Source organism: Engraulis encrasicolus, chromosome 19, assembly GCF_034702125.1.
Source record: "Engraulis encrasicolus isolate BLACKSEA-1 chromosome 19, IST_EnEncr_1.0, whole genome shotgun sequence".
Lineage (NCBI taxonomy): Eukaryota > Metazoa > Chordata > Actinopteri > Clupeiformes > Engraulidae > Engraulis > Engraulis encrasicolus.
In genome coordinates, this window is record NC_085875.1 from 20,340,386 (window position 1) to 20,367,833 (window position 27,448).

Below are 27,448 nucleotides of genomic sequence, written 5' to 3' on the forward strand. Positions count from 1 at the left end.
ATATGTTTAACATTACTTTCGATACTGAGGATACATAACACTGATTTTTTTCTGCTGTTTTCAATAAGCAATGCGTGACCATCAGGGCAGAATAAACTCCTGCACCATTGCTGGGGAGCTGGGTAGTCCACCCCAACTCCCCAATATCATGGCTCTCCAAACCACTGGATTATACTCGGTTGTACCATTTGTGTTTTATGGATATTCCTTGAAGAAGGTGGATCTTTCATGAAGTGGTGTTTTTTTAATTTATTTAATTTCTACTACCTGTCGAGCAACAGGTGCACAGCAAGGCACCAAGCTGATGGATTGGGTATTCCAGCCTAGCATCCCGTTGTCATGGATATACTGTACACTACATCATTTGGTTTGTTTGCTTTTTGTTTATGTTTGTTTGGCCAGTTTTGTTTGCTGCGGTTGTTCAGCAACGGGTGCACATCAGGGCAGCATAACCCTCTGCAACACCTCAGGGTGGTTGGGTAGCCCACCCCAGCTCTTTACTCTCCTCTAAGTTTCCCCTGTGAAGTCGTGCTTTTCTGGGAAGAACGCACCGTGCACCTCTGCTGCTGTTTTGTGTACTTTAGATCTCAAGCACCGTATTTGCTGAGAGATGTGCATGAGGAGACCGTACAGGACACTGGTGTTAGTGAAGGAATCTACGCTGCAGGTGGTCTTGAGCGCAGAGAGAGACATGGACTACATCAAAGGAACAAAAAGGTATGTAGTAGTCGTAATTTCTAACATCCTTAAAGTGAGCTTACCGGTTTTGTAATTCACCATAAATGACTTAATAATAGCATACCATACCATGGAGGGCACTAAATTAACTTTTTTCATCAGCAGCCAAAATAGCTAGTAGATGATCATCTTACTAGCCAAACACTCACCAATGAGTCATCAATGTGGCTAGTAAGCTTCATTTTCTACCAGCCAAACTGAATTTTCACCAGCAGTTGGCTGGTTGGCTGGTGTTAATTTAGAGCCCTGCGATACAGTACATGTATTTAATTAATCCCCCCCCCCCCACACACACACACACACTTTTTTCCCTTTCAGATTCTCAGGATAAACCATAATGTGAAGTCTCTCTACCTGAATCACTTTGAATGATTGTGCCTGGTTCTCCATGCTGAGGTGGACATAGTCCCTTCGTCAGACGTGCCAGAGCAACTCTGCTTCTGTATGAAGACACTTCAATCCTGGATCTGATCTGAAATTATGCATTTTTCTGATGGATACAGGTTGGTGGGATAGATATATGTCTTGAGACAAAAGTGTCTTCTGCAGTAGAATAATCCCAGCACCTTGGCAGGGCTGTGGGTAGACCTCTCTAGATGCCTGAAACTACAGAACCAATGAATTTGGATTACACTGGATTATACACATTTATTTTGGAGTATTTTGGAAAATATCAAGTGCATTAGTGTTTGCCAGGCAGTGATTCAACAGGGTAGAATAAACCCTGCACCACCACAGGGGGGTGGGTAGTCCACCCCAGCCCCCACAACACACTGGATGATCCTAACTCGGATCACACTGGATTATATATTTTTTAAACTCTGATTTTTATACATTGATTCATGCATGTTCGTAGGGGTAGCAATGTGTGCACTACAGGGCAGAATAAATCCCTGCACCATTGCTGGGGAGTTGGATAGTCCACCCCAGCTCCCCAAATATCAAGTTTATCCCCAAACCCTTTGATTACTCTGGATTGGAATGGTTTGTGTATTTTCAGGATCTACAGATGTTTTGTTCATGTTTTGACTATAAGCAACAGTGATCCACAGGGCAGAATAATCCCTTGCACTGTAGCTGGGGAGATGGGTAGTCCACCCCAACTCCCCAATCAGAAACACTGCACTATACACTTCAAACGTGTAAGTTATATAACAATGCTAACACAATTATGTGTAGCTCATGATTTCAATTTTCAATACAATTTTGAAAAAAGAATCCATACAAAGAACCCATGGCTACAATGCGTCCAGCAACTTTGCACAAGGACTTGGAGGGAGCGCTGTACTGTATGTCTACTTGAGACCCCAGAAGATCCTTCAGAGGTGTTGATAATAGAGATGCACAGGATCCAAGATCCGGTTCCGGATCCGGCAGGATAATAGGGTTTTTCAGACTATCAGGATCTTAAGCAGTGGATCCGGTAAAAATCAGGATCTGGGGCATCTCTACTTTTTACGTAGCCTAGGCTTTTCAGTCAGTCTTTCACAACCCCAATCGCATGGAGTGATAAGATATTGGAAGAAGTTGATAAGATATAAGGATAATGCTGTTGGCCCCAAGGAACAAACAGGCAGAGAGTACTGGAGCACAGGAACATGGACAGCATCAGTGGCACAAGGTAGTCATGATTTACGATACGATACGATACGATACGATACGATGATTGTCAGTTTGCACTGAAATTCAGTTTGCATCCCTGAGCAACGTTAAGACGAAACAGAATACAGAAAACAGAAAAACAGAAAAACAGAAAAACATAGGCCTACACAATAACATCACATCACAAGACTATTGCACAGCTGACAAAACAAAAGACACAGGCCTATGTACAGGCAAACATACATACATACATACATACATACATACATACATACATACATACATACATACATACATACATACATACATACATATATTACATACAACCCACATAACTTGAAGATAATACCACCATGAAGTAATAAATACTACTGATTTAGCAAAAGAATAGATTGATGTATGAAAGCATGTTTAAGTCTGTTGCGGTTGAAGCGGGGAACTCTGAAACGCCTACTTGAGGGTAATGGCTGATATTCTTGGTAGAGAGTGTGTGTGATATCTGTAGAGATGCATGTGGCCAGTCGGAGCATACTTTTATTATGGGCTAATACTACTCAACATGATCTTGCCAAGCAGTGCACCTTGTCATTTACTAGTCATTATTTAGAAAATAGCCTGTGATGTGTTGAATAAATTTGCTTTCTTTCTCAGTATATCTGGACACTTGTTGGTCCATCCTGTGGAGTCCGACCGTATCTGAATGCTTGTGCTTGGGTCTCCCTGTTGATGTGGACATGGGTCCTATGCTAGAGCCATGCTGCTTCAGTGTGAAGACACGGTCACACTTTCATCACTTCATGAACAGACATCATCTTCTTCAATCCTGGATCTGTTCCCAAATTATGCAGTTTTGTGATGGATGGCTAGATAGATGTCTTCAGACTAAAGTGTCTCCTGCAGCAGAATTTAATATTTCTCCAAGAAGGTGTGTCATTGTTACTGATGTCATATTATTTGTCTTTTAGCTTGCCACTGTATTCCAATTTGGTCACCTGTCTGTGACATAGAATGTTGTCATTATTGAGTTCATGACATGTCTCCATTGTGACGCTTGTTTATATAAGACTCACCTCAGCATGAAGGCCCTCATTTGGCAGCAGGACACTGCAGAGGTCAGATGGACTCCTGACTGCTCCTGTACTGGTCACACATAGTATGGGCCTCTTATGGAAGTTAAAACTGATGAGGTACTACTGGATCAACATCATGCTGTAAGTAAATGAATGAGAATTAATATGGCATTTTTATCCAACCTTAACAATAACACCCACCCATAATTGATGAGAGTTAATCTGTATAATATGGTGAGTGAACAATGTGAAATTCAGATCAATTGTCCCTGATTAGGTGCATAAAGAGGTACTGTGGGTCAAAATGATGAACTGCACTTAATGTAGAGTAAAGTTAAACTATAAGGTAAGCGTGCCCATGTACCCTTTAAGCCCACTTTCAACTTTGAGGTCAATTTAAAGAAAGGGAAAAGGTGGATTTTGTTGTTCTTCACCCTATCCAATTAAAGGGTTTAGTAACTGACAAAATGTTTTTTATTGCAAACAAATCACATTTTTTATCGTTGAGTTATCCCCGTCCAAGTGAATCCTGTCTCAGGACTACTGACAAGAAGTCGCCTCAAAACTTTGCTGTTTTGGGACATGTCAGAAATCATAGAATTTCAGCTAGGTTAAGTGAAATGTTTTGAAAATACTTTCATATTTAGTGAACTAAGAGGTAAATGTAATGATTTATATATGTATATGTGCAGTGTTTTGCTAAATTATAGCATTTCCCTTCAAATGAAAAGATGTGTTTTATGAGCTAGCAAACGCCGATATTCTCTTGATACAACCACACACCATCTTTATCTTACTCTACCACAAGACTTAAGGTGGTTAGGTATGAATTCTAAGCATATTCCAGTTTGTTTGGCATTGATCTTTAAAGAAATGCATCATGAAATGTTTTGTGGAGCTGATTATTTCCATAAAATAGCTTTTTGTATATGCAGGCTTAATGGGTACAAGGTGGGCTTAAATGGTACACCCCATTGAAATGCATGCAAGCTGGCATGCATGCTAACCCAAAAATGCCTTTGAGGAACATAAAAAGTGGTGTACAATCTCAAGTTGTTGGTTAAAAAGGTGTAATGTAACGAACTAACAATAATCAATAAGAAAAAAAATAATTTCTCTGTTTGGATGAAGAATTTCATGAAGTATATGAAGTCAGAGATGCTGTAATATTTAATTAGGTTTTATGCATTATTTTTTGAGCAAATCTTACATTTTAGAAGAATATTTTGGTCTGAAACCATTTATGCTATGTAGGCTACTCTGTTTAAACTCAACTCACACACCTCACCAGGTAGTTTGATAGAGAAATAACTATGTTAGCTTATTTGGAACAAGTGGGCTTAAATGGTACCAATGGTACCATTTAAGCCCATTCAGACTTTTCACTTTTCTCTTAAAAAAATCTTCATATTGTACTTTGAAATATTCATCAACTCTGTGATAAACATTGAGAAGAGAGGTAAATCTGACTATTTAACAAATCATTTCACAAAAAATATATGTGAAGATGATTGAAAAACCAAGAAATTTAGATTTTGGTGGGCTTAATGGGTACGCTTACCTTAATGGCACAAAATATTTGAAATTGATGGAGGCGGTACTGCGTATTTATTGGCTATTCAGCTTGTGTGAAAGGGCCAAGAAGAAAATAACTTTCACTTACTTATAAGGAGCCCAACACACGCCCCTCTGTGGAGCCTTTAAAAAAGGTCTCTCCATTGACTCCCATTCACTGATTTTACTCAGTATTCGCTCCTTATAGAGCCTAAATGAGCAGAATGTTTCTTGTGAGAGTCATAACATAAACGTAATACAACATCACCCATCCATAGTTGATTTGAGTTAATCCACATAATATGGCGAGGGAAAAAGGAGAAATTCAGATCAATGTGCAGTATTGTCCCTGAACTATGTTCAAGCACATTGAATTGCATTTAAATGCACTATAGCCTACAAATAAAATAGGCTTGTCTAGCCTAATGTAGGATTCATAAGTGTAAAATATAATGCCAGGAAATACTTGAAACTGATGGAGGTGGTACTGCATATTTATTGTCTATTCATGAAAAAGCTTGTGATAAAAGGTGTGTGTGACAGGGCCAACTAGAAAATAACTTTTAACAAATAACACCTAAAATATTATTGATTGGACTTTTAATACCCAATTATATAGAAAACGCTCATACAACAATTAACAATGGTTGAAGTTTTTTCTTTCATGAATGTATTTAATATGCCTCCCAGACGACATGCCAATTTGTTATAAATGTTGTATGTCACCCAGGGCATACATGTTCTCCATTTTAGGCTGCCACTGTAATTTGGTCACCTGTCTGTGACATAGAATGATGTCATAACTGATGCTGTATGACACGTCTACATGGTGATGATTACATAAAGCTCACCTGAGCATGAAGTGCTTCATTTGGCAGCAGGACACTGAAGAGGTCAGATGGACTCCTGATTACTCCTACATGTCAACACACACGTCACACAGCGTATGTGGGCCAATGGTGGAAGGTGAAACTGATGAGGTGCCCAATGAACATCATGCAGTAAGTGAATGAAATATGTGACTTAACTTAATTAGTGTATCAAAACAGCCTTTTACCCTTATGCATATTTTGCCATTAATCTATCCCAAACTTTGAGTTTATTACAAGACAGTAATGACAGAGTGACTGTTTAATATGGTTATTATGTAGCATACACACACAGGCTAAAGTAGGAAGGATCCAAGTGAAAACGTGGCACATTTTGGTAGGCCTATACATTGTATGTGTACTGTAGTGTATGTAGAAAGTCCAGTTTTTAAGACTGAAACATGGGCTAATACAGCTCTCGGATATGTAGCCTTGTGTGAAAAATACCAGAGATTATTATTTTGATGTGTAAGAAATAGGCCAAGATAGACAGGTAGGCTATTACCTTTATTTATCCCTAAGGGAAAATTCATGTTCAATGTTGCTCTGTATAGATGAAAATAGATTCATAAATAAATAAAAATAGATAGAAATAAATAAGAGTGAACACTATCCAGACAAATTACTGCCCTAAAGCTGGATGGCTCTTGGGGCAAATTGCTTTACAAAATGCTCCCTATAAAATGGATTGGATGTTGTTTGGCGGTATTCCCAACCCATACGTTATTTTAGAATCAGCAGAAACATTTAACATAAGGTAGGGCCTACACACAATAAGCCTAAAACAAAATAAACCCTGTATTAAAAAATCACCACAACTAAATCCCACGTTTTAGCGCACGTCAGAAACAGAGCTCACTTCTATTAAATTGCCAAAATCGCTGAGTGAAAAAATAAACACACTTGTTGATTTGTAAGGAGACTGTATAGGCTACAATAGATCAAATAAATGTGTAACACATGTAGGCCTAGTAGGCTAGGCATAGTAATGGTTCACCAGCTAGCCATGAGCTTCTCATCAAGTGAATCAAATGATCAGCTGGCAACACTGTAGCCGAATTTCCCTGACACTAAAGATTCTGACATTCCATAGTCATCTTTTATGAGCTTTTAACCAATCAGTTAATTGTTATTTCTTTCATGAATTTATTTAATATGCCTCCAAGACGGCACCAATTTCTTATGAATGTTGTATGTCACCCAGGGCATACATGTTCTGCATTTTAGGCTGCCATTGTATTCCAATTTGGTCACTTGTCTGTGACATAGAATGATGTCATAACTGATGGTGTATGACACGTCTACATGGTGATGATTACATAAAGCTCACCGGAGCATGAAGTGCTTCATTTGGCAGCAGGACACTGAAGAGGTGATGGTCAGATCAGATGGACTCCTGAATGATTACTCCTACATGTCAACTCACAGGTCACACAGCGTATGTGGGCCAATGGTGGAAGGTGAAACTGATTAGGGGCCCAATGAACATCATGCAGTAAGTGAATGAAATATGTGACTTAATTAGTGTATCAAAGGCTTATTTTGCCATTGATCTATCCCAAACTTTGAGTTTATTACAAGACAGTAATGACAGAGTGAATGTTTAATATGGTTATTATATAGCATAAACAGGCTAAAAGTAGGAAGGATTCAAGTGAAAATGTGGCACATTTTAGGCCTATAGGCCTACATTGTATGTGTACTAGGCTACTGTAGAAGGCCCAGTTTTTAAGACACAAACTTGGGCTAATACAGATCAATATAGGCTACAGTAGTAGGATTAGGCTATGTATAGCCTAGCCCAAGCCTTGTGTGAAAATACTACGGATTATTAATTTATCTATTTTGATGTGTAAGAAATATGCCTAGATAGACGGGCTAGTACCTTTATTTATCCCCAAGGGAAATGCATGTTTCATGCTGCTCGGTGTAGATAAAAATAGACTAAAAAATGAATAAAAATAGAGAGAAAAGCGAGTGAATACTATCCAGACAAATTAGGCTATAGCCATACTGAATGGCTGGACAAATTGCTTTACAAAATGCTTCCTAAAAAATGGATTGGATGTTGTTTGGAGGTATTCCCAACCCATATCTTATTTTAGAACCAGCAACCAATTAACATAGGATATTAGGCCTACTAAGGTGTGGGGAACAATGCAAACAATACAAAGTTTGTGTCAAAAATCACCTCAAATAAATCTCGTGTTTTAGCGCACGTCAAAAACGGAGCTCATTAAATTGCCAAAATCGCTGAGTGCGAAAATAAACACATTACCGGTATGTAGGAGACGATGGCGTAGACTACAATGGATAGGCCTACATAGGCTACAGCCTAATAGGCCTACATGCAGTAGCCTAGGCTAGGCGTTGTAATGGTTCAGCATCAGCAGCTAGCGACACGTTTCACATCAAGTGAATCAAATTGTCAGCCGAATATCCCTGACGCTGAAGATTCTGACATTCCAATGTCATCTTTGTATGAGCTTTTAACCAATCAGCGTCAAGGAAAGACGTTGCCGTCAAAAAGACGTTCTAATTAGGTAACGAAGGTAACACAAATGATTGCGTCGAAGTTTGATTTGAACAAAAATGCACGCAATGTTCATTTCTTAACGTGATAGGCTACAAATGTCAAGGCCTACACAGTACGTTTGGTAAGTTGTTCACTCTGGCGTATGTGGGGTATTCAGGTAAAAATAAGTTTAACGTGAAAAGGATAGGCCTACAGCTGTCCAGTTCGAGTTTCTCATCTGTAATATCCTAGCAAGAATGATCTGAAAACTCGTTATGTAGCCTACTGCACAGCCCCACCAGCTGATTTTAAGTTGAGGATGGGACTTTCAGTTTTTCTGGGGCTGCAACACATAGCCTAATGACAAAGGTGGGCAATTCAAGATTATGCAGCAGGGTTAAATCAATATGCTTTTGTGGAATGGCTTTGTCTTGATGTTGTTTTGTTGTGATAGAACATGCAAGGACAGAAAGGGGTGTGGGCAAGCAGTGAACCCATGACTTAAGCTTATTTGTCCTATTTTTCTTCCAATTTCCAATTGCTTCCACAGCCAATTAAATTGAAACAAAAAAAAGTGTCACACCTCATCCTTTAGCGTTTAGCCCATAACTAATATGTAGGCCTATGTTGAACTTGTTGTTATTATTGTTGTTATTGTTATTTTTATTAGCCTATTATTATTTACTTTTTTTGTTGGTGTCAGGTGGTTTACCCAGGGAAGTGCTGACTTGGATATGATCTTAATATTGCAACCCAGAGCCTCCATGCTGCCAAGGACGTGGATGGCCCAGGACCCCCCATCTTAGACCTTCAGTGTGGAGATGCTGTCAAAGGGTCCATCACTGGCTGGCCTTGGCTTTTTTAAATCCAGGTTTGGATTTTCTTTTCATCTGCTAAATATTAGGTTACTTGGGCCATAGGTGCATTTTGTTGCAGAATAAACCTCACACCTGGTCAGGGGTCTGCATAGTCCACCCTAGCTCCCAAACAACATGCATACCCCAGCACTGGATTATACTTGATCATAGAACATTTCGGTTTTGGATTATTTTGTTGTTGTCGCATTTTTCAAGCAAAATGTGCACTACAGGGCAGAATAAATCCCTGCTCCACTTCTGAGGGAGTTGGGTAGTCCACCCCAATTCCCTATTATTTGCACAGTGGATATTTGCACATTATTTTTTGTTGTGTTTGGCAACATCTTGTAAGACAAGGCTCTCAAAGGGGCACTTTTTTAGGCTAAGTGGATAATGTTCAGTTGTTGCTGCACTTGCCAGTTGTCACACAACAAGGGCACTACACAGTGCTGTAGGCTTCAGGCTTATTCACAACAGGCCCACAATTTCATGGATAGCTCTAAACCACTGGATTACGTAGGATTGCACACCTCTTGCTGTGAATGACAACAGCTTTTATGGATGTGTTTTACAATGAGGACACAGACATCAGGATGGCAGAATATTTCTCATCACTTTTTAGTTTGTGTGGTGGTTATTGGGCAACAGGTGCACTAGGGGGCAGAATAAATCCCTGCACTGTTGCAGGGGGGGTTGGGTAGTCCACCCCAACTCCCCCAGATCCATGGGATACCTAGCCTACCAACACACCTCTGGTCTTACACAACTCTACACTCCTGGATATCATCTATTTGGAAGTAGAGTGCTTTTACTATTTGTGGAGCAACGGAAGTTCCTAAGGGCAGAATAAACCCTTACACCATTTCAGGAGAGTTGGCTAGTAGTCCACCCAATATCAAGGATAACTCCATAGGCCTGGGTTACATTGGATTACATCAGTGTTTGTTGCTTGATGATACAGAAGTTCTGCAAGGTGGAAGTAGTTTAAATATAATGTTGTTGTGTCTAGTTTCATATTGTGTATTTAACTAAATATGTAGTCCATTGACAACAGGGCAGAATAAACCCCTGCACCACTGCAGGGGGGTTGGGTAGTCCATCCTAACTCCCCAGTATTACAGAGAGGCCACCCTAAAAAAACACTGGATTACACCGGATTACTGGATTACACTGGATTTTGTTTGACAGGAAATAATTGCTTCTTTGGAGGTACAGTCCTTTTACTATTGGCCTAACTGGGAACTAATTATTTGTAGAGGTGCACCGAAAATTCGGCCGCAGAAAATATTTGTCCGGAAACGCAAAAAAATACACTTTCGGCTTTCGACCGAAAGCCAATTGAGTGGCCGAATCGGAGGCCGAATAGAAAATGAATTGAAAAATATTTATTGTAAACCATAGATTTAAGCAATATTTAAAAATAGTGAAAAACATAACTTTTGATAACTTTTGACTGAATTGTAATATTCTGTTTTGGTTTCGGTATTCGACCAAGTGATTCATTATTAAATTAATATTTACTAATAGTAATAGTAACATTTGTTTTCGGTTTCGGCCACAAATTTTCATTTCGGTGCACCTTATTTGTGTGTCATCGAGTGCACATCAGGGCAGAGTTAATACCTGTGCCATTGCAGGCGGGGTATGGTCCACCACAACGTCCCACCAGCATGGATGCATAGGATTTATTTTTTAGATGCGTCCCACGCATCTCTATAAGAGGCTTTGGTGTCCGTCCGTCCGTCCGTCCGTCCGCCGTCCGTCCGTCCGCCCTCCCGTGATGCGTTTCTGAATTGTGATTCCCTCTTGTGATTCCCCCTCTTGTGATTCCCTCTTGTGTCCACAAGGTGGCAGTCGCTCAGTTTTGGCCTGGAGCTCATGCGTGCAATGCCAGTGAGAAAAACATGGCGGCACTTGTTGATTTTCACATGAAAGTTTTGCTTAATTTAAAGTCCCTAAGCGACTATAAATGTTGTGGCTTCCATATATTGATGTAAAAGTGCCCCACGAAGTAATGAAGCACAACAAAGTTACTCCACATTACCATTTGACCACTCGTTTTTCTATGCTAACAGGGTAGCTAATGTAGCATTGTAAATGATCCAGGGAGAAAGGGGGAAATGTTGTGATTTCAGTCCGCCTGAGGCAACGATTTTCGTGGGGAAGATGACCTGCATCTCGGTGGCATTGGACCACGCCCCCGTGCCTTATTTGGTTCGCTCAGCACGTGCGTCCTCAATCCAATCGCAATGCTTTATTTTCCCCAGACGTTTAATCGCATTTAAGTGAAAGTGCCATGTATACACATCGCAAAATAACTCTTAATCCGATCTATTTAAATCGCATTTATTAAATCGGACTTAAAAACATCATGTACACGTAGCCAATGTCTCATTGATTAGTTTATGGAACTTACTGTTTGTCTGTTACGGTCCACGAAGACAATATCCACGTGAAAACGCAAACGCCTGCAAACCACTGTTTTGACAGAAAGACAGTTCACCTGTCGGCCTACTCTTTTTCTTCCCAAAGCGGCATTTAAAAAGTATTCCATGAAATCCAACATCAACGTCACTTCAAATAGGTGACAGCATCATGCACACACATGAAATAACACTTCAGTGAGGGGGGGGACATCACTGCTCTCATATTAAAGTGAAAAGAGAATTTCACATTTTAGTTTATTTAATGTAGGCCTATGCAAAATTGCAAATAGCCTACTCATTTAAATCTGTCCAGAAAGGGTTGTAATGTTTGCCTGTTTTTTATGTTTGTAATTATTATTTTTTTTAAAATAAAAAATCGTCATTAAAAAAAAAAATAGCCTAACAAAAATAGAGATTTTATGTTAAAAAAAAAATGTGATATGGGATGGACCGATGGCCCCCCTAGCTAAATTCGCCTTAGGTCCCCACATTGCTAAATGTAGTGTAAGGGATTATTTTGAAAAGACAGTAACATGTAATCAGCAATGCATTACAGTTTTTCAGTAAATTGCCCAACACTGTTGAAATCCTATGGTACTTTTTCAAATCCAGGCTTATACAGTACATGGTAGGCTTATTGATAAATTGCCTTGACAGGTTATGAGGAGGCCAAGGGGGCGTTTGGGCAAAAAAGGTTCAGAACGGGCATAGACGGACGCATCTGTTGTCCGCCTGTCGGACTTATTTGAAAGTCGGCGAAGGTTATGTTTTGACCACTGCGTATTTATTTATTTATTTATTTATTTATTTATTTATTTATTTATTACCTTCGCCTTCGCCAAGACAAAGTCGGCGAAGGTTATGTTTTGACCGCTGTGTATTTATTTATTTATTTATTTATTTATTTATTTGTGAATATGTTTGTTTGTATGTACTTCGTATAACTCAGTCAGAACTGAGCCGATTTTTATGAAATTTGGTGGGATGATTGGTCATGACCCAAGGAATAATCGATTACGTTTTGGGAGTGATTGGGTCAAAGGTCAAGGTCAAGGTCACGAAAAGGTCAAAGTCAGAAAGAACTGAGCCGATTTTTATGAATATAATGGGATGATTGGTCATGACCCAAGGAACAATCGATTACTTTTTGGGAGTGATTGGGTCAAAGGTCAAAGGTCCAGGCCAAGGTCACGAAAAGGTCAAAAACGTAAATTCAGCCGATTTTTATGAAATTTAGTGGGATGATTAGTCATGACCCAGGGAACAATCAATTACTTTTTGGGAGTGATTGGGTCAAAGGTCAAGGTCAAGGTCACGAAAAGGTCAAAACGTAAATTGAGCCAATTTTTATGACATTTAGTGGGATGATTGGTCATGACCCAAGGAACAACCGATTACTTTTTGGGAGTGATTGGGTCAAAGGTCAAGGTCAAGGTCACAAAAAGGTCAAAAACGTTTTTCTTTGCCAAGCACTATATGCCAGAAGAACGTGTGCATGCTGAATTGAATAAGAGGTCAAGACTGGGCCAAAAATTTAATATTACGATATTCCGGTCCGATTTAAATGAAACTAACACCAAACTTTGGAGAATGTTATGCCCCACACTTGATGGCCAGAAAAAAATAAGTGGTGTAGGCGAAGGTTTGCGCTCTACCGAGTGCCCATTCTAGTTTATTTATTTATTTATTTGTTTGTTAATATGTTTGTTTGTTTGTACTTCGTATAACTCAGACAGAACAGAGCCGATTTTTATGAAATTTGGTGGGATGATTGGTCATGAACCAAGGAACAATCGATTAGTTTTTGGGAGTGATTGGGTCAAAGGTCAAAGGTCAAGGTCAAAATGTTTGCTTGTACTTCGTATAACTCAGACAGAACCTAGCCGATTTTTATGAAATTTAGTGGGATGATTGGTCATGACCCAAGGAACAATCGATTAGTTTTTGGGAGTGATTGGGTCAAAGGTCAAAGGTCAAGGTCAAAAACGTAAATTGAGCCGATTTTTATGAAATTTGGTGGGATGATTGGTCATGACCCAAGGAACAATCGATTACTTTTTGGGAGTGATTGGGTCAAAGGTCAAAGGTCACGAAAAGGTCAAAAACGTAAATTCAGCCGATTTTTATGAAATTTGCTGGGATGATTGGTCATGACCCAAGGAACAATCGATTACTTTTTGGGAGTGATTGGGTCAAAGGTCAAGGTCAAGGTCACGAAAAGGTCAAAAACATTTTTCTTTGCCAAGCACTATATGCCAGAACAACGTGTGCATGCAGAATTGAATAAGAGGTCACCAAAATTTGGAGAATGTTATGCTCCACACTCTGAAGATGCCCAGAAAGAAATAAGTGGCGTAGGCGAAGGTTTGCGCTCTACTGATGCCCATTCTAGTTTTTAATGTCTTTGGCTGTTGCAAGTGAAGCAATGTGTGCAGTGCACAACAGGGCAGAATAACCCCCTGCACCATGGTTGGGTGGGTAGTCCATCGCAGCTCCCCAATTAGAAGTGTGCATCATTCACACATGTTCTTTTTAAGCATTTATCTGTTTTTATGTATTTGTTTTTGATATCAAACGGCATGGATTCAGTGGCTGTAGTGCTTCGCTGGATAGAATAGCCTACCCGGCCTCCACCTTTTGCATGATTAGGCCTACTCAATATCCCAAACATCATGGCCAGGGTTCCCACGGGTCATGGAATTTCTGGAATATCATGGAATTTTATAAAAGTTTTTCCAGTCATGGAAAGTCATAGAATTTTACCATTTTGCATGCACAGTCATGGAATATCATGGAATTTTCTTAATAGTTGTGTAAAAGCAGAAACTTTTTTGTTTGGTGTGTAACATTGTTTCCTACTGGTTATATTACAACTCTTCGGCAGAGCAGGCTTGATTTCACGCTGTAATGTGCAACATTCTAGAATGCAATGAGCCCACCTAAGTCTGGCGATGGCTCTGCGTTGGCTCTAAGGGTGAAGACAATCTTTTGTTTAATGTCCTTTCTTTTTACGGAAGTGGTCATGGAAATTCTGATTTTTGGGTCTGGAAATTCATAGAAAATCATGGAATGTTATATCTGAATTAGAGTGGGAACCCTGCATGGCATAGACATGTGGAGAGAGGACACCACTGTTGTCGTGCACACTGCACAGTCATGTCATGTGTTGTAGCAAAGCAACATAGGCCGCATCAATAGAGTAAAAAGGTGTGTATAGTTTTATAATTGTCTGAAGATGGAATCTATGAACCCTCAGCTGTCTAACTTTTCATGTGCTGTATTTAAAAATGAGAAGCCTGAAATATACATTTTACATGTTCTTCAGGTTGTCAAGACAGCACGCATGGCATGCAAACCATCCTGGGGTCCATCTACCAGCTGAATGATTATTCGTGTCCACCCCACACACCTCTTCTTAGGATCTCCATGTTGTGACCCAATGGCAGATGGTCCACACTATGCTGCCGTGGTATACAGATCGGCCATCAGCTTCTTCAGTCCTCAAAATGATCACAAATGGTAGGAGAATTCTGTAATGAAAGGATGACATCATTCCGAAGTGCATTCAGGAGCTGAATGACTAATCCCCGCACCAATGTCTGGGGATCCGGTACATGTAATCACTCCAGTTTCCAAAAAAAAGAGAGAGAGAAAAAAAACATGCATACAACAGGACCACTGGATTATATTGGATTATAACGCATCTTGCTCTCATTTGGTTTTGTCTCTGAGTAAGATAACTGGACACAGATTACTTTGGATGTACTTGTAAGGCAACGGGTGCACTACAGGGCAGAATAAATCCCTGCACCTTTGCCGGGTAGTTGGGTAGTCCACCCCAGCTCCCAGATAGTCATTATACCTCTGAACCACTGGATTACACGGAATTATACTTTTTTTTGCTTATTGGAAAAAATATTTATGATTATGATCCCACTGCGGTATGTTTTAAGGTTATTTGAAGATTATTTGTTGCTGAATTTGGCACAAGCACTTGGTGACCATCAGGGCAGAATACATTTTTTCCCTTTTATACAATTTTTTTTGTTTTGTTTTGTAGGCCAAAATTGGCCAAACAATGTGTGCACTTCAGGGCAGAATATACCCCTGCACCATTGCTGGGGAGCTGGGTAGTCCACCCCAGCTCCCTACTGATAGCCTAATCACCAGTAGTGATTTATGTACTGAAAAGGCCCTGTCTTGTATGAATGAAGTGAATGTGTGAGGCAATCAGTGCTTGTCTGCAACGAAAGAAAACGCAAATTTCCTGCAGGGTCACAGGTGTATGCTAGATCCCATACACAGAGACTGGATGTGCATCACACAAGAAAAGACAGTAGCCTTTATGCTGGCGTCAACGTATCTGGAGACTTATATTCAGGAGATGAAAGCCTTCTATCAGTGGAGTAATAAAAGGTGCATCTTTTATAATTTACTTTAAATAACATGATCAGCCATTGGATTTCTTATTATGAGATTTCCTGTGTTTAGTATACATTTTCTGAACATCAATCTAACCACATTTTGCTTTTTTTCAGGTTATCATGAAGGCATACATAATTTTCCACAGTACTACCTTAGTGATAGACATCCTAGAATCTCCCTGCTGCATTGGATAAAGACACAACATCAGACAGGCTGGTGGGATGCTGCCTTAGCGGGGAGACCAAGTCAGTGTACATCAGGCTGGATCATTTAGGCCTCAGATTCTTCCAGTATGCTCTGGAGCAGAATAATCTCACAGCACAAATCTCTAAGTTTATCTCCAAACTCTTGGCTTACTCTGAATTTGAATTGTTTGTGTATTTTGAGGAGCTACAGATGATTTATTTATGTTTTGACTATAAGTAACAGTGATCGACAGGGCAGAATTAACCCTTCACTGTAGGAGGGGAGATGGGTTGTCCACCTCGACTCCCCAATTAGGAACACTGCACTAGGCACTTAAAACATGTACAGTAAGTTATATAACAATGCTAGCACCATTGTGTGTAGCTCAGGGTTTCACACAATTTTGAAGAAATAATCCATATAAAGAACCCATGTCTACAATGCGTCCAGCAACTTTGCATGAGGACTTCGAGGGAGCTCTGTGCATATGCCCATGTCTCTACTTAAGACCCCAGATAATCCTTCAGAGGAGTTCATAAGATAAAAGGATAATGCTGTTGGCCCCAAGGAACAGAAATACAGAGTCAGGTGTACTGGAGCACAGGAACATGGACAGCATCAGTGGCACAAGGTAGTCATGATTTATTAAAACTATTCAACATGATCTTGTAAAGCAATGGACACCTTGTTATTTACAATACATTATTTAAAACATAGCCTACCATGCATATGTTTAATACATTTGCTTTCTTTCTTAGTATATCTGGACACTTGTTGGTCCATCCTGTGAAGTCCGTCCATGTCTGACTGATTGTGCTTGGGTCTCCCTGCTGTCCTGTCATTTACTACCTATAAAACATAGCCTACCATACATGTGTTTAACACAATTGCTTTCTTTCTTTCTTTCTTTCTTTCTTTCTTTCTTTCTTTCTTTCTTTCTTTCTTTCTTTCTTTCTCAGTTGGTCCATCCTGTGAAGTCCGTCCGTATCTAAATGATTGTGCTTGGGTCTCCCTGCTGATGTGGACATGGGTCCTATGCTAGAGCCATGCTGCTTCAGTGTGAAGACACGGTCACACTTTCATCACTTCATGAAAAGACATCATCTTCTTCAATCCCGGATCTGTTCCCAAATTATGCAGTTTTGTGATGGATGGATAGATGGATGTCTTCAGACTAAAGTGTCTTTTGCAGCAGAATAGTCCCTGCACCTTGGCAGGGCTGTGGGTAGACCTCTCTTGCTGCACGAGGTACTACAAAACCAATGGATTCCGCTGGATTATACATTTATTTGGAGTATTTTGGAAAATGACAAGTGCCTGCAGCCATGCTTTTTAGGTAGTGATCGAACAGGGCAGAATAAACCCTGCACCACCACAGGGGGTTGGGTAGTCCACCCCAGCCCCCCCCGAACACACTGGATACCTCCTAACTATGAGTACGCTGGATCATAGTCTACTATGTCTTTGTTTCTTTTTATTATTTTTTTAATTATATTTTTATTATATTTAGTTTCTTTTTGTATTTTTTATACATGGCAAGTTTGTCACGGTAGCAATGTGTGCACTACAGGGCAGAATAAACCCCTGCACCATTGCTGGGGAGTTGGGTAGTCCACCCCAGCTCCCTATTATCAAGTCTATCTCCAAACCCTTGGATTGCTCTGGATTGGAATTATCTTTATATTTTCAGGATGTACTGTATGGATGTTTTGTTTACATTTGACTAAATAAGCAACAGTGATCCACAGGGCAGAATAATCCCTGCACTGCAGCAGGGGAGATGGGTAGTCCACCCCAACTCCCCAATCAGAAACACTGCACTATACACTTCAAACGTGTAAGTTATATAACAATGCTAACACAATTACGTGTAGCTCATGATTTCACACAATTTTGGAAAAAAAAAGAATCCAAATTACCCATGGCTATAATGCGTCCAGCATCTTTGCACAAGGACTTCGAGTGTGTACGTTGTATGCCCACTCGAGACCTCAGAGAATCCTTCAGAGGTGTTGATAAGATAAAAGGATAATGCTGTTGGCCCCAAGGAATAGACAGACAGAGATTCAGGTGCACAGGAACATGGGCAGCATCATTGGCACAAGGTAGTCATGATTTATTCAAACTACTCAACGTGATCTTGTCAAGCAGTGGACACCTTGTCATTTACTACCTATAAAACATAGCCTACCATACATGTGTTTAACACAATTGCTTTCTTTCTTTCTTTCTTTCTTTCTTTCTTTCTTTCTTTCTTTCTTTCTTTCTTTCTTTCTCAGTTGGTCCATCCTGTGAAGTCCGTCCGTATCTGAATGCTTGTGCTTGGGTCTCCCTGCTGATGTGGACATGGGTCCTATGCTAGAGCCATGCTGCTTCAGTGTGAAGACACGGTCACACTTTCATCACTTCATGAACAGACATCATCTTCTTCAATCTTGGATCTGTTCCCAAATTATGCAGTTTTGTGATGGATGGCTAGATAGATGTCTTCAGACAAAAGGGTCGTCTGCAGCAGAATAATCCCAGCACTTGGGCAGGGCTGTGGGCAGCCCTCTCTTGCTGCACGAGGTACTACAAAACCAATGTATTGCACTGGATTATATTTGGAGTGTTTTGGAAAATGACAAGTGCCTGCAGCTGTACTTGTCACGTAGTGATCGAACAGGGCAGAATAAACCCTGGTGGCACAGGGGGTTGGGGAGTCCACCCCAGCCCCCGGAACACACTGCATAACTCCTAAGCACGATTACACTGGATCGTAATCTGCTATTTCTTTTTTAAAGTTTTTTTAATATGTTTTTAATCATATTTAGTTTGTTTCCTTTTGTAATTTTTATACATGGCAAGTTTGTCACGGTAGCAATGTGTGCACTACAGGGCAGAATAAATCCCTGCACCATTGCTGGGGAGTTGGGTAGTCCACCCCAGCTCCCTATTATCAAGTCTATCTCCAAAACCCTTGGATTCCTCTGGATTGGAATTTTTTTTTTTTCATTTTCAGAATGTATGGATATTTTGTTTACAGTGATCCACAGGGCAGAATAATCCCTGCACTGCAGCAGGGGAGATGGGTAGTCCGCCCCAACTCCCCAATCAGAAACACTGCACTATACACTTGAAACACGGATACGTGTTGGACACGTGTCAGTCGTGATTTTGAACAACTTTGAAAAAGTACCCATGTGTGGATACAATGATTCCAGCAACTTTGCGCTAGTGCTTCCAGGGAGTGCTGCATGTCAAACAGGCATATGTATATCAGATCAGTTAAAAGTGCAATATTTTTGCCCTCAAGAAATCTGCAGATGGGGAGTCAGGTTTACTAGAACACAGAGACACGTGGACAGCATCAGTCGAACAAGGTAGACATCATTTATTCAAACTACTCAATATGATTTTGTCAAGCAGCGGACATCTTGCCATTGTCACTATCCATTATTTAAAACATAACCTACATGTATTTAATACACTTTCTGTCTTTCTCAGTGTATCAGAAGGCATGTTGGACCAGGCAAGTCCCACTACCTCTAATGATTGTGTCTGTTTCTCCATGCTAAGGTGGGCATGGGCCGTATGCACACGCTGGAGCCATACTACTTTGGTGTGGAGACACAGGTACAGTTTCATCACGCCATGAACGGACATCACCACAGCCCTGAATCTGCTCTGAAATTAAATGGAAATTCAGTCATTTTATGTCCTCAGCCAAAAGTGCCCTCTGAAGCCGTATAACTTAATCCCTGCACCTTGGCAGGGACCTGACGGATAACCCACCTCCTACCTAACCACTTAGCCTACTACTTACCTTATCACTTCTATTTGGAAAGATAGCAATGTGTGCACTACAGGGCAGAATAAATCCCTGCACCATTGCTGGGGAGTTGGGTAGTCCACCCCAGCTCTCCACTGATAGATCTACACTTCTGGATGTTATCTTTTTTTTTTGAAGAAACGTGCAATTACTATTTACCAAGCAGTTGGTGACCATCAGGGCAGAATAAACCCCTGCACCATTGCAGGGGAGTTGGGTAGTCCACCCCAACTCCCCAATATCACGGATAAGATCCTGGATTATACTGGTACCTGTAATTTACATTACATACATACTATGCGTACAGTTGTGATTAAGATGCATTTGTCAAGCAATGTGTGCACTACAGGGCAGAATAAATCCCTGCACCATTGCTAAGGGAGTTGGGTAGTCCACCCCAGCTCCCAGATACTCATCATATATCTGAACCACTGGATTACACAGGCCATAGACTTTTTGGACAAAAATGTTTATGTTTATGATCCCACGGCTGTATTTTTTTTATTTTTTTTGCTGCATTTGACACACGCAGTTGGTGACCTGCAGGCAGAATAAACCCCTGCACCAGTGCAGGGGGGTTGGGTAGTCTACCCCAGCTCCCCCAATAACATGGATACAATGGTCACAAGACACTGGATTTAATGTATTAGGCCTATGCTGGAATATTTTTTTCTGAATTGTCTTTAATCTCTATACACTCCTCCCCAATAGCCATATTTTTCTAAACCACTGGACTACACTGGATTGCTTTTTGGTCAAACACGTTTGCTCCCCACTCACAGATCTTCACTGCTGGATTATCCTACTATGTCTTTGGTGTTAATTTGTATGGATGCAAGTATGACCCTGTGTGGTAGGCTATGGATGAAGTGATTGTGTCAGGCATGAGACGCTTGTCAGGGAGAAATACCATCTGCACCTTCAAACCTTCTCCTCAGCGGCATCTGAACCTTCTTCATCTGAACCTTCGAAGAATCCCTGGGAGTTGTGATGGACACATGGTGCTGGCTTCAAAGAACCTACAGTGCACAACGTCTGGAGCACGGAGACATGGACTGAATCGGTGGACCAAACAGGTGATTAGAGTCATGGTTTATAATTAACTGTCAATATGATTGCAACAATTTAATTTATTCTCATTTAATATCCTATATTTTGAACAGATACAGGTTTTCTCTATCATCATACGTTTGATTTGTGTTTGTAGGATATAGTACACAAAGGTCATCTTGTGATCAACTGAATGCTCAGGTGGATATGGACCCTACACCAGACAGACTACAGCCGTGCTTCGTGTAGTGGAGAGACACTGCAGGTCCATCAGATTCTTCAGTTCTGGATATTTTACAGTAGCAAAGGAAAATCCTGCACTTCACAGAGATAATGCTGCGTTCAGGAGCAAAATAATCCCCGCACCTTGGCCGTGGGCTGGATAGTCCACCACATCCCTTTACATCATGGATAACAGAGCCGCTGTCCTGGAATGGATTAGGCTGGCTAGTCCACTTCAACCCCCCAATGTCATCTACGGTATACCTCCTCACATATTAGATTTTAGTATTTTTTTTTGGTGGCATCTGGCATCTGCATAGCCTACAGTATATGTTGGCTAGTCTCCGTACTACTTGTACATATTTAATGATCATAGAATTTATGCATGCATTTCACCATAAGTTAAGCAATGTGTGCACTTCAGGGCAGAATAAACCCCTGCACCATTGCTGGGGAGTTGGATAGTCCACCCCAGCTCCCCAATGTCATTCATACCTCCCATACATTAACAAATACTGTACATAATACATTACGCACTAGTGTAACAAATACATTATACATTACACACTAGTAGCACAACATACATATTGTACCTCCTTATCACATTTTATTTAGCCTCTGTACACCTGTACTGCCTTGTGGCTATGTATGACATACATTTTTTAAAGACATACACCATTGCTCAGAGAGGAAGTAGCTCACCCAGTCTCCCCACTGGTTCATCTTCACTGCTGGATATCGTCCATTCATGTTGGTGTCAGCTATACGCATCCATGCAATTATGCATGCAATTATGCATGGATATATTAACCTCAACGTCTCATATACATGAAGAACACATGCGTGACATGGATGCTTTTCAGCGCAGCATATTTTATGCATTATTCATCCTGGAGTTGTTTCTCAGGTGGTCAGGACAGGAGGCGTATAGGACAGGAGGCCGCCCAGAGAAGTTCACCCATTGGAATGCTTCTGCTGGTCGCCTCTGACTGCTCTGCAAATGCACCATGCTGGAACACCTATACAATGTTTTTTTTATCACGTTTGACAACTTTTTTCACAAGAATCATATGGGATTTTTTCCCCACACTGAATTTGAAAAGCAATTGGCCACCATCAGGGCAGAATAAATCCCTGCACCATTGCTGGGGAGTTGGGTAGTCCACCCCAGCTCCCCAACATCATGGATAAACTCCATACCCCTGGATTATACTGGCGCCTGCCATGTACATTTACATTTTGTGTGCGCAATGACCTTTGACCTTTCACAATGAATTTTGTGCATACAGTTGTGATTTAGCTGCAGTTGTCAGGCAATGTGTGCACTACAGGGCAGAATAAATCCCTGCACCATTGCTGGGGAGTTGGGTAGTCCACCCCAGCTCCCTTATCACGTTATACTTAGTGTTATTTGTTTTGCATTTTGTATTAATTGGGATTTATTGTTAACCAGAGGATATTTAATCTACACGTCGTAGGAGTGAAGAACAAGGTGCTGAAGCATCGTAAGCAATGGGTGCACTTCAGGGCAGAATAAATCCCTGCACCATTGCTGGGGGGCTGGATAGTCCACCCCGGCTCCCCAAACTCCCCAGTATCATAATTATAACCCTGCATTGTGCTTCATACACATTGTATACCATAGATACAAGTGCTGTGTTTGTGTACATGTTTTCTTGGAAATAAAAAAAAAAATCATTTCAATTAATCCATTCATGTTGGAAGTCTATTTTTTAAAATAATTATTTTCTCCACATAAATATCCACAAATGACTGATAATAAATATTTCTTTTGCAGTACTTTCAAAGCTATTTTTCTGCTATGTTTTTTCTTCCCATGACCATTTAAATCCGGTCTATTCATTTGACCAATAAGAGCATTCTATGGTTGAAAGGTCTTGGCATGGTAACATGGTGTTAGGTGTTTTTATCAGAAATATAAGTACAGACCAATAAGAGTATAGACCTTGTAGTGTAGGAGCGACCTCAAACCCGAAAATAGCCCATAGCTGATTCACACGTTCCAGCTCCCTCCAACACTGTGGTCTGTCATATGGTGTTAAGACGTCAGCAAAGTCAAAGTGACTCTGTTGGTAAAGCCTATACACAGCTCTGTCCTTACATGTGTAAGTGGATCAAGGTGTAGTTTGAGGGGATGTCGTGTGTGTCTCTAGACATATACACATTTCTGTGATGAAAAAGAATTTTGGCAGGGAGTCTTATTGCTCTGAGGCAAGAGGCTAATGTGGCTAGTGAATGAGTGACAGTTTTTTTTCTTTTTTGCAATTTTCTTTTCAGTCATGGCACACAACCATGCGTCCACAGGCTATGTAAGCCTTCTTTGTTATTCCTGAGACACACTGTGTAACAATTTTAGTTTTTTGTATTCTTTTTTTTACCCAAAGTAATGTATGGGGGTGTGCTGTATGTAAAACTCCTCCATGAACTGAACATTAATATAAACATACAACAGCCTCAAGGTACGTCTGTGATGAAAACACCTTGTTGGAAATCATACAGTAGCCTATGTTCATTTGCTCATTCAAATTGCATTCTGTGTTTTTTTTTTCAATATCATGCCGTGTTAGTAAATTTGCATGTCATCTTAAAAAAAAAAGTGAAGTGCATTAAAATGCAGATCGAAAATATTGAAAAATAATACAAAAACTCATGACCCCTCCCTATACCCAAACTTTTTGTTTTGTTTTTAATATATATCACTTTTTAAATTTATTTTTTTACCCTCGGGTATTATTCTGAGAATGTGGTTCACTGCCAAAACAGGCTAAGTCAACCTGGAGGTATGGTAAATCAGCTAATATTAAGAGGGAGGAGTCCTGTCCTCATGTTTTTAACTGTCACCTGGAGCTAGTCTATTAGGAGGTTTACCACTTTGTGTTGGTCAAATTACCCAGGTCTATCTCTGAACCATGCTCTTGGATTAGCCATCCACCTCACTGAACACCCCCATCCCCACCTAGTTCATTTTCACAAATCCTAGTTGTGAGATATGAAATACTCTGACTATTCATTCAATGTTTCACATTGCAGTCACATTGTGTGTGTGTGTGTGTGTGTGTGTGTGTGTGTGTGTGTGTGTGTGTGTGTGTGTGTGTGTGTGTGTGTGTGAGCGCGCGTGCGTGCGTGCGTGCGTGTGCATGACTCCATTTAAATGTCAGAGTAAACATTAACTTGGTATTCTTCCGGTACTGTCATTCAGCAAATATTCTACTCTCAGCACAGATAATTTTCTCGCCCTCTAACCTCTCAATTTCTGTATTGGTGTCCCTCTTGGGGTCAAATAAGTAATTACCACTACGGTCATTCAACATTACTTTTAAAATACTCATACCAAAGTCTCATGCACACTAAATAGGCGTAACTCTCATATCATAAACTTTTCCTGAGACGCTGCATTTTTTTGTGGTTTATTTGTTTGTTTGTCCTTTGGCCTGTCAGTGATTCAGTCAGTTGAGACAAATCTTTACTGCGTGGCAGTGGCTGGGTCACTGCATAGCCTTGACACTGAGAACAGCGAGATAACGAGCAATGACACCACAGCTCCCTGTGAGAAAGTTATTTTATGTGCTGAAATATATTTCTTCACGTAAGAAATATGTATCACTGAAACTTTCCCTTTTTATTTGTCACATTGGGTGTCATGCAGATAGAAATGCTGTATAAAATACATGGCCAGTGCTGTCAAATACATTACTTCATATATTATAAAGTGAATTTATAGGAGAATATGTAAAAGATGGTCATACTGATTTTCACTTTGCATGCCAACAGCCAATACAGTAAAAAAAATAAAAAAAATAAACGTCAAACAAAACTTTAAAGGGTATGATATAAACAGCAATATAACAGTTAACATTTGTGATTAGATACACCAAAAAACACCTCTATTAAATATTTAATCATGGCAGCTATTAAAAGTCTAGACTGCACATTTTAAGTAAATTATATATACCAGGAGATGCCTCAGGGAAAAAGATGCCAATGAACATTCCTGATTCTGCCACAGTGTAAAGTTCTTTTTGTGTGTAGTGTACATTTCAAGTGCAATCAGTGTTAACCACAAAGCTGTTCGGTAAAAAGAAACCGTGTAGTTTTATCTTCATGTGCTCGAGGGTTAACCGTTATTTCCGACTTCCCTCAACAAGCGACAGCTGTCTCTGGCTGATTGGCCGGCCCATTCTGCAGCACATTTTGATAGCGGTCTTCTCTGGCTGTCTCAGTACATTACCCCTGAGAGACGTTTGGAAATCATCCCCATTCAGCCGCCGCAGCAGCAGTGTTAATGTCCAGACAGCCATGGACTCACAATCAAATGGGAGATATTCCACACATAGCTGTGATTTCAAGGGATGAATTAGCCTTCGGGTAGCAGAGCAGTTTTGCCTGAGCTCTTGAAAGAGAGGAGGGCTTGATGTCCCGGGGATCAGCAAACAAACATCATTATCACTCAGACACAGGACTTCAAAAATATGCTGAACTGCTGTTTCCTCCTAGTTAAAAGCGGGAAAGAAAGCTCAGCCACCACCCCCACAAACACCCTCCCTGATGCCACCCTTCCCCCACCCCCTCTCTGAAGCATCCCCCCTTAAGCAATTACCGTCCCTTGGAAACATTCATGCAAACATCAGCAGTACTGAATGAGAGAAGAAGGATGGATGAAAAAAATGAAGGGAAAAAAAGAAAAAAAGTACAGCAGACGAGGGTACTGGTGCCTGAAATGCAGGGATGAGCAGAAATGTCCCAGGCGAGGCGTATCTGTGCGTTTCAGGAGGGGGGGTCTTATTTACTGTCGCGCTCTTGCAGGTGCACATACCAAGGGCACGTCGAGACGGGGCTATAACGAATCGTCCCTCGGGGAGCCATCTCAAAGAGTTTGTTTTCGAAACTGTCTTCAAAGGCGAGTTCAAGTACACGTTTCGCCTGCACAGATGGGCGGGAAAGTTCTTGCAAGTGACGGCTGCAGCGGGTGTTGGGGGTGGGGTGCTGAGGTAAACTTTGGAGCTTTGAGATGGTGATGTTGGCAAGGAGTGGGCACCTCAGGCTCTCTCTCTCTCTCTCTCTCTCTCTCTCTCTCTCTCTCTCTCTCTCTCTCTCTCTCTCTCTCTCTTCTACAACTTCACTCAATCACTCAAATCTGGACCAGGCTCCTCAGCAGAATCCAAACTGCTGAGTTGGACAGTGCTGCTCACATTTGTCTTCTCAGTCGGAGGCCTTCTGACTGTGACCATTATAATGCCTGCCAGTAAGGTTTGATCACCTCCCTCACAGAGGAATGAACCATTAGAGATATAAAGGGTCAATTTCATCTTGGCCTGAAGGATGTAAGACGCCGCCGCTCACAGTGAGGGGGAAAGCAGACTCCTCTCGTTTGGGAAAGAATTCTCTCCTTTACTGTACCTCTGCTATCCGTCTCTGTCACGTAGGCTTAGCTTTTTGGGTGCTGGATCGAGTAATTTCTGAGAAAAATGGTGGCTGCGTTTCTTGAAATGGCTTTTCCAATTGAGCCTAAAGGCCTTGAAATTAGAAAACAATATATAAAGTCAGTGGATTAGATATATCTGCAGTCAAACTGTGCGTATTCTCTTAAGGCCATTTTTTTCACTCTGTCGTTGACCAGAATGTGTCCTCTATAATGGGGACAAAAACGAAATGAGGAGAGAAAAAAAATAGAACAGTGACTCATCCAGCTTCCTGAGGGTATATAAATGCTTCTAGTGCTCAATTGAATCTTGGGAGCTGGGACTTCTTTTGAATTCCCCCTCTCTCTAGTTTCTTTAGCCTTTTCTCAAATTTGACAACATTATGATAGACAATCGTTTCCATGGGCCGCGGCACCCTAATCAGCCGGCGGAAATGGAGAGTTGTCTGGCGCTCATTGGAATGGGTGTGCTGTGGCAGAGTGGCCCCGTCAGCTGTAATGGGTAAAACAGAGACTCTTGCAGACAGTTGTTTGGGAGACACTAAATCACAGTCTGTGCCCTGCTCCCAGGGCTGGACTGAGGGCTGGCCTGGGGGAGAAATAGGGCCCGGGCATGTTTGGCTTAAAGGGCCCCCTTCTAATTAAAGGTGCAGAACTGACTCACCAGTGGGCCCCGCACCCTC

The 27,448-nt window shown here is 40.9% G+C and overlaps 1 long non-coding RNA gene across 3 annotated transcripts; it reads left to right on the forward strand.

Moving 5' to 3' along the window:
- The first annotated feature begins 1,954 nt into the window (after positions 1 to 1,954).
- LOC134470051 (uncharacterized) lies at positions 1,955 to 9,480 on the forward strand. Of its 3 annotated transcripts, none has more exons than XR_010039128.1 (5): positions 1,955 to 2,359; positions 2,992 to 3,265; positions 3,405 to 3,551; positions 5,843 to 5,965; positions 9,052 to 9,480. It is a non-coding gene; the product is annotated as an uncharacterized LOC134470051 (long non-coding RNA). The 3 variants fall into 3 exon arrangements; XR_010039130.1 differs by having other exon boundaries at positions 5,846 to 5,965; XR_010039129.1 differs by having other exon boundaries at positions 3,405 to 3,527.
- The last annotated feature ends 17,968 nt before the right edge of the window (positions 9,481 to 27,448 follow it).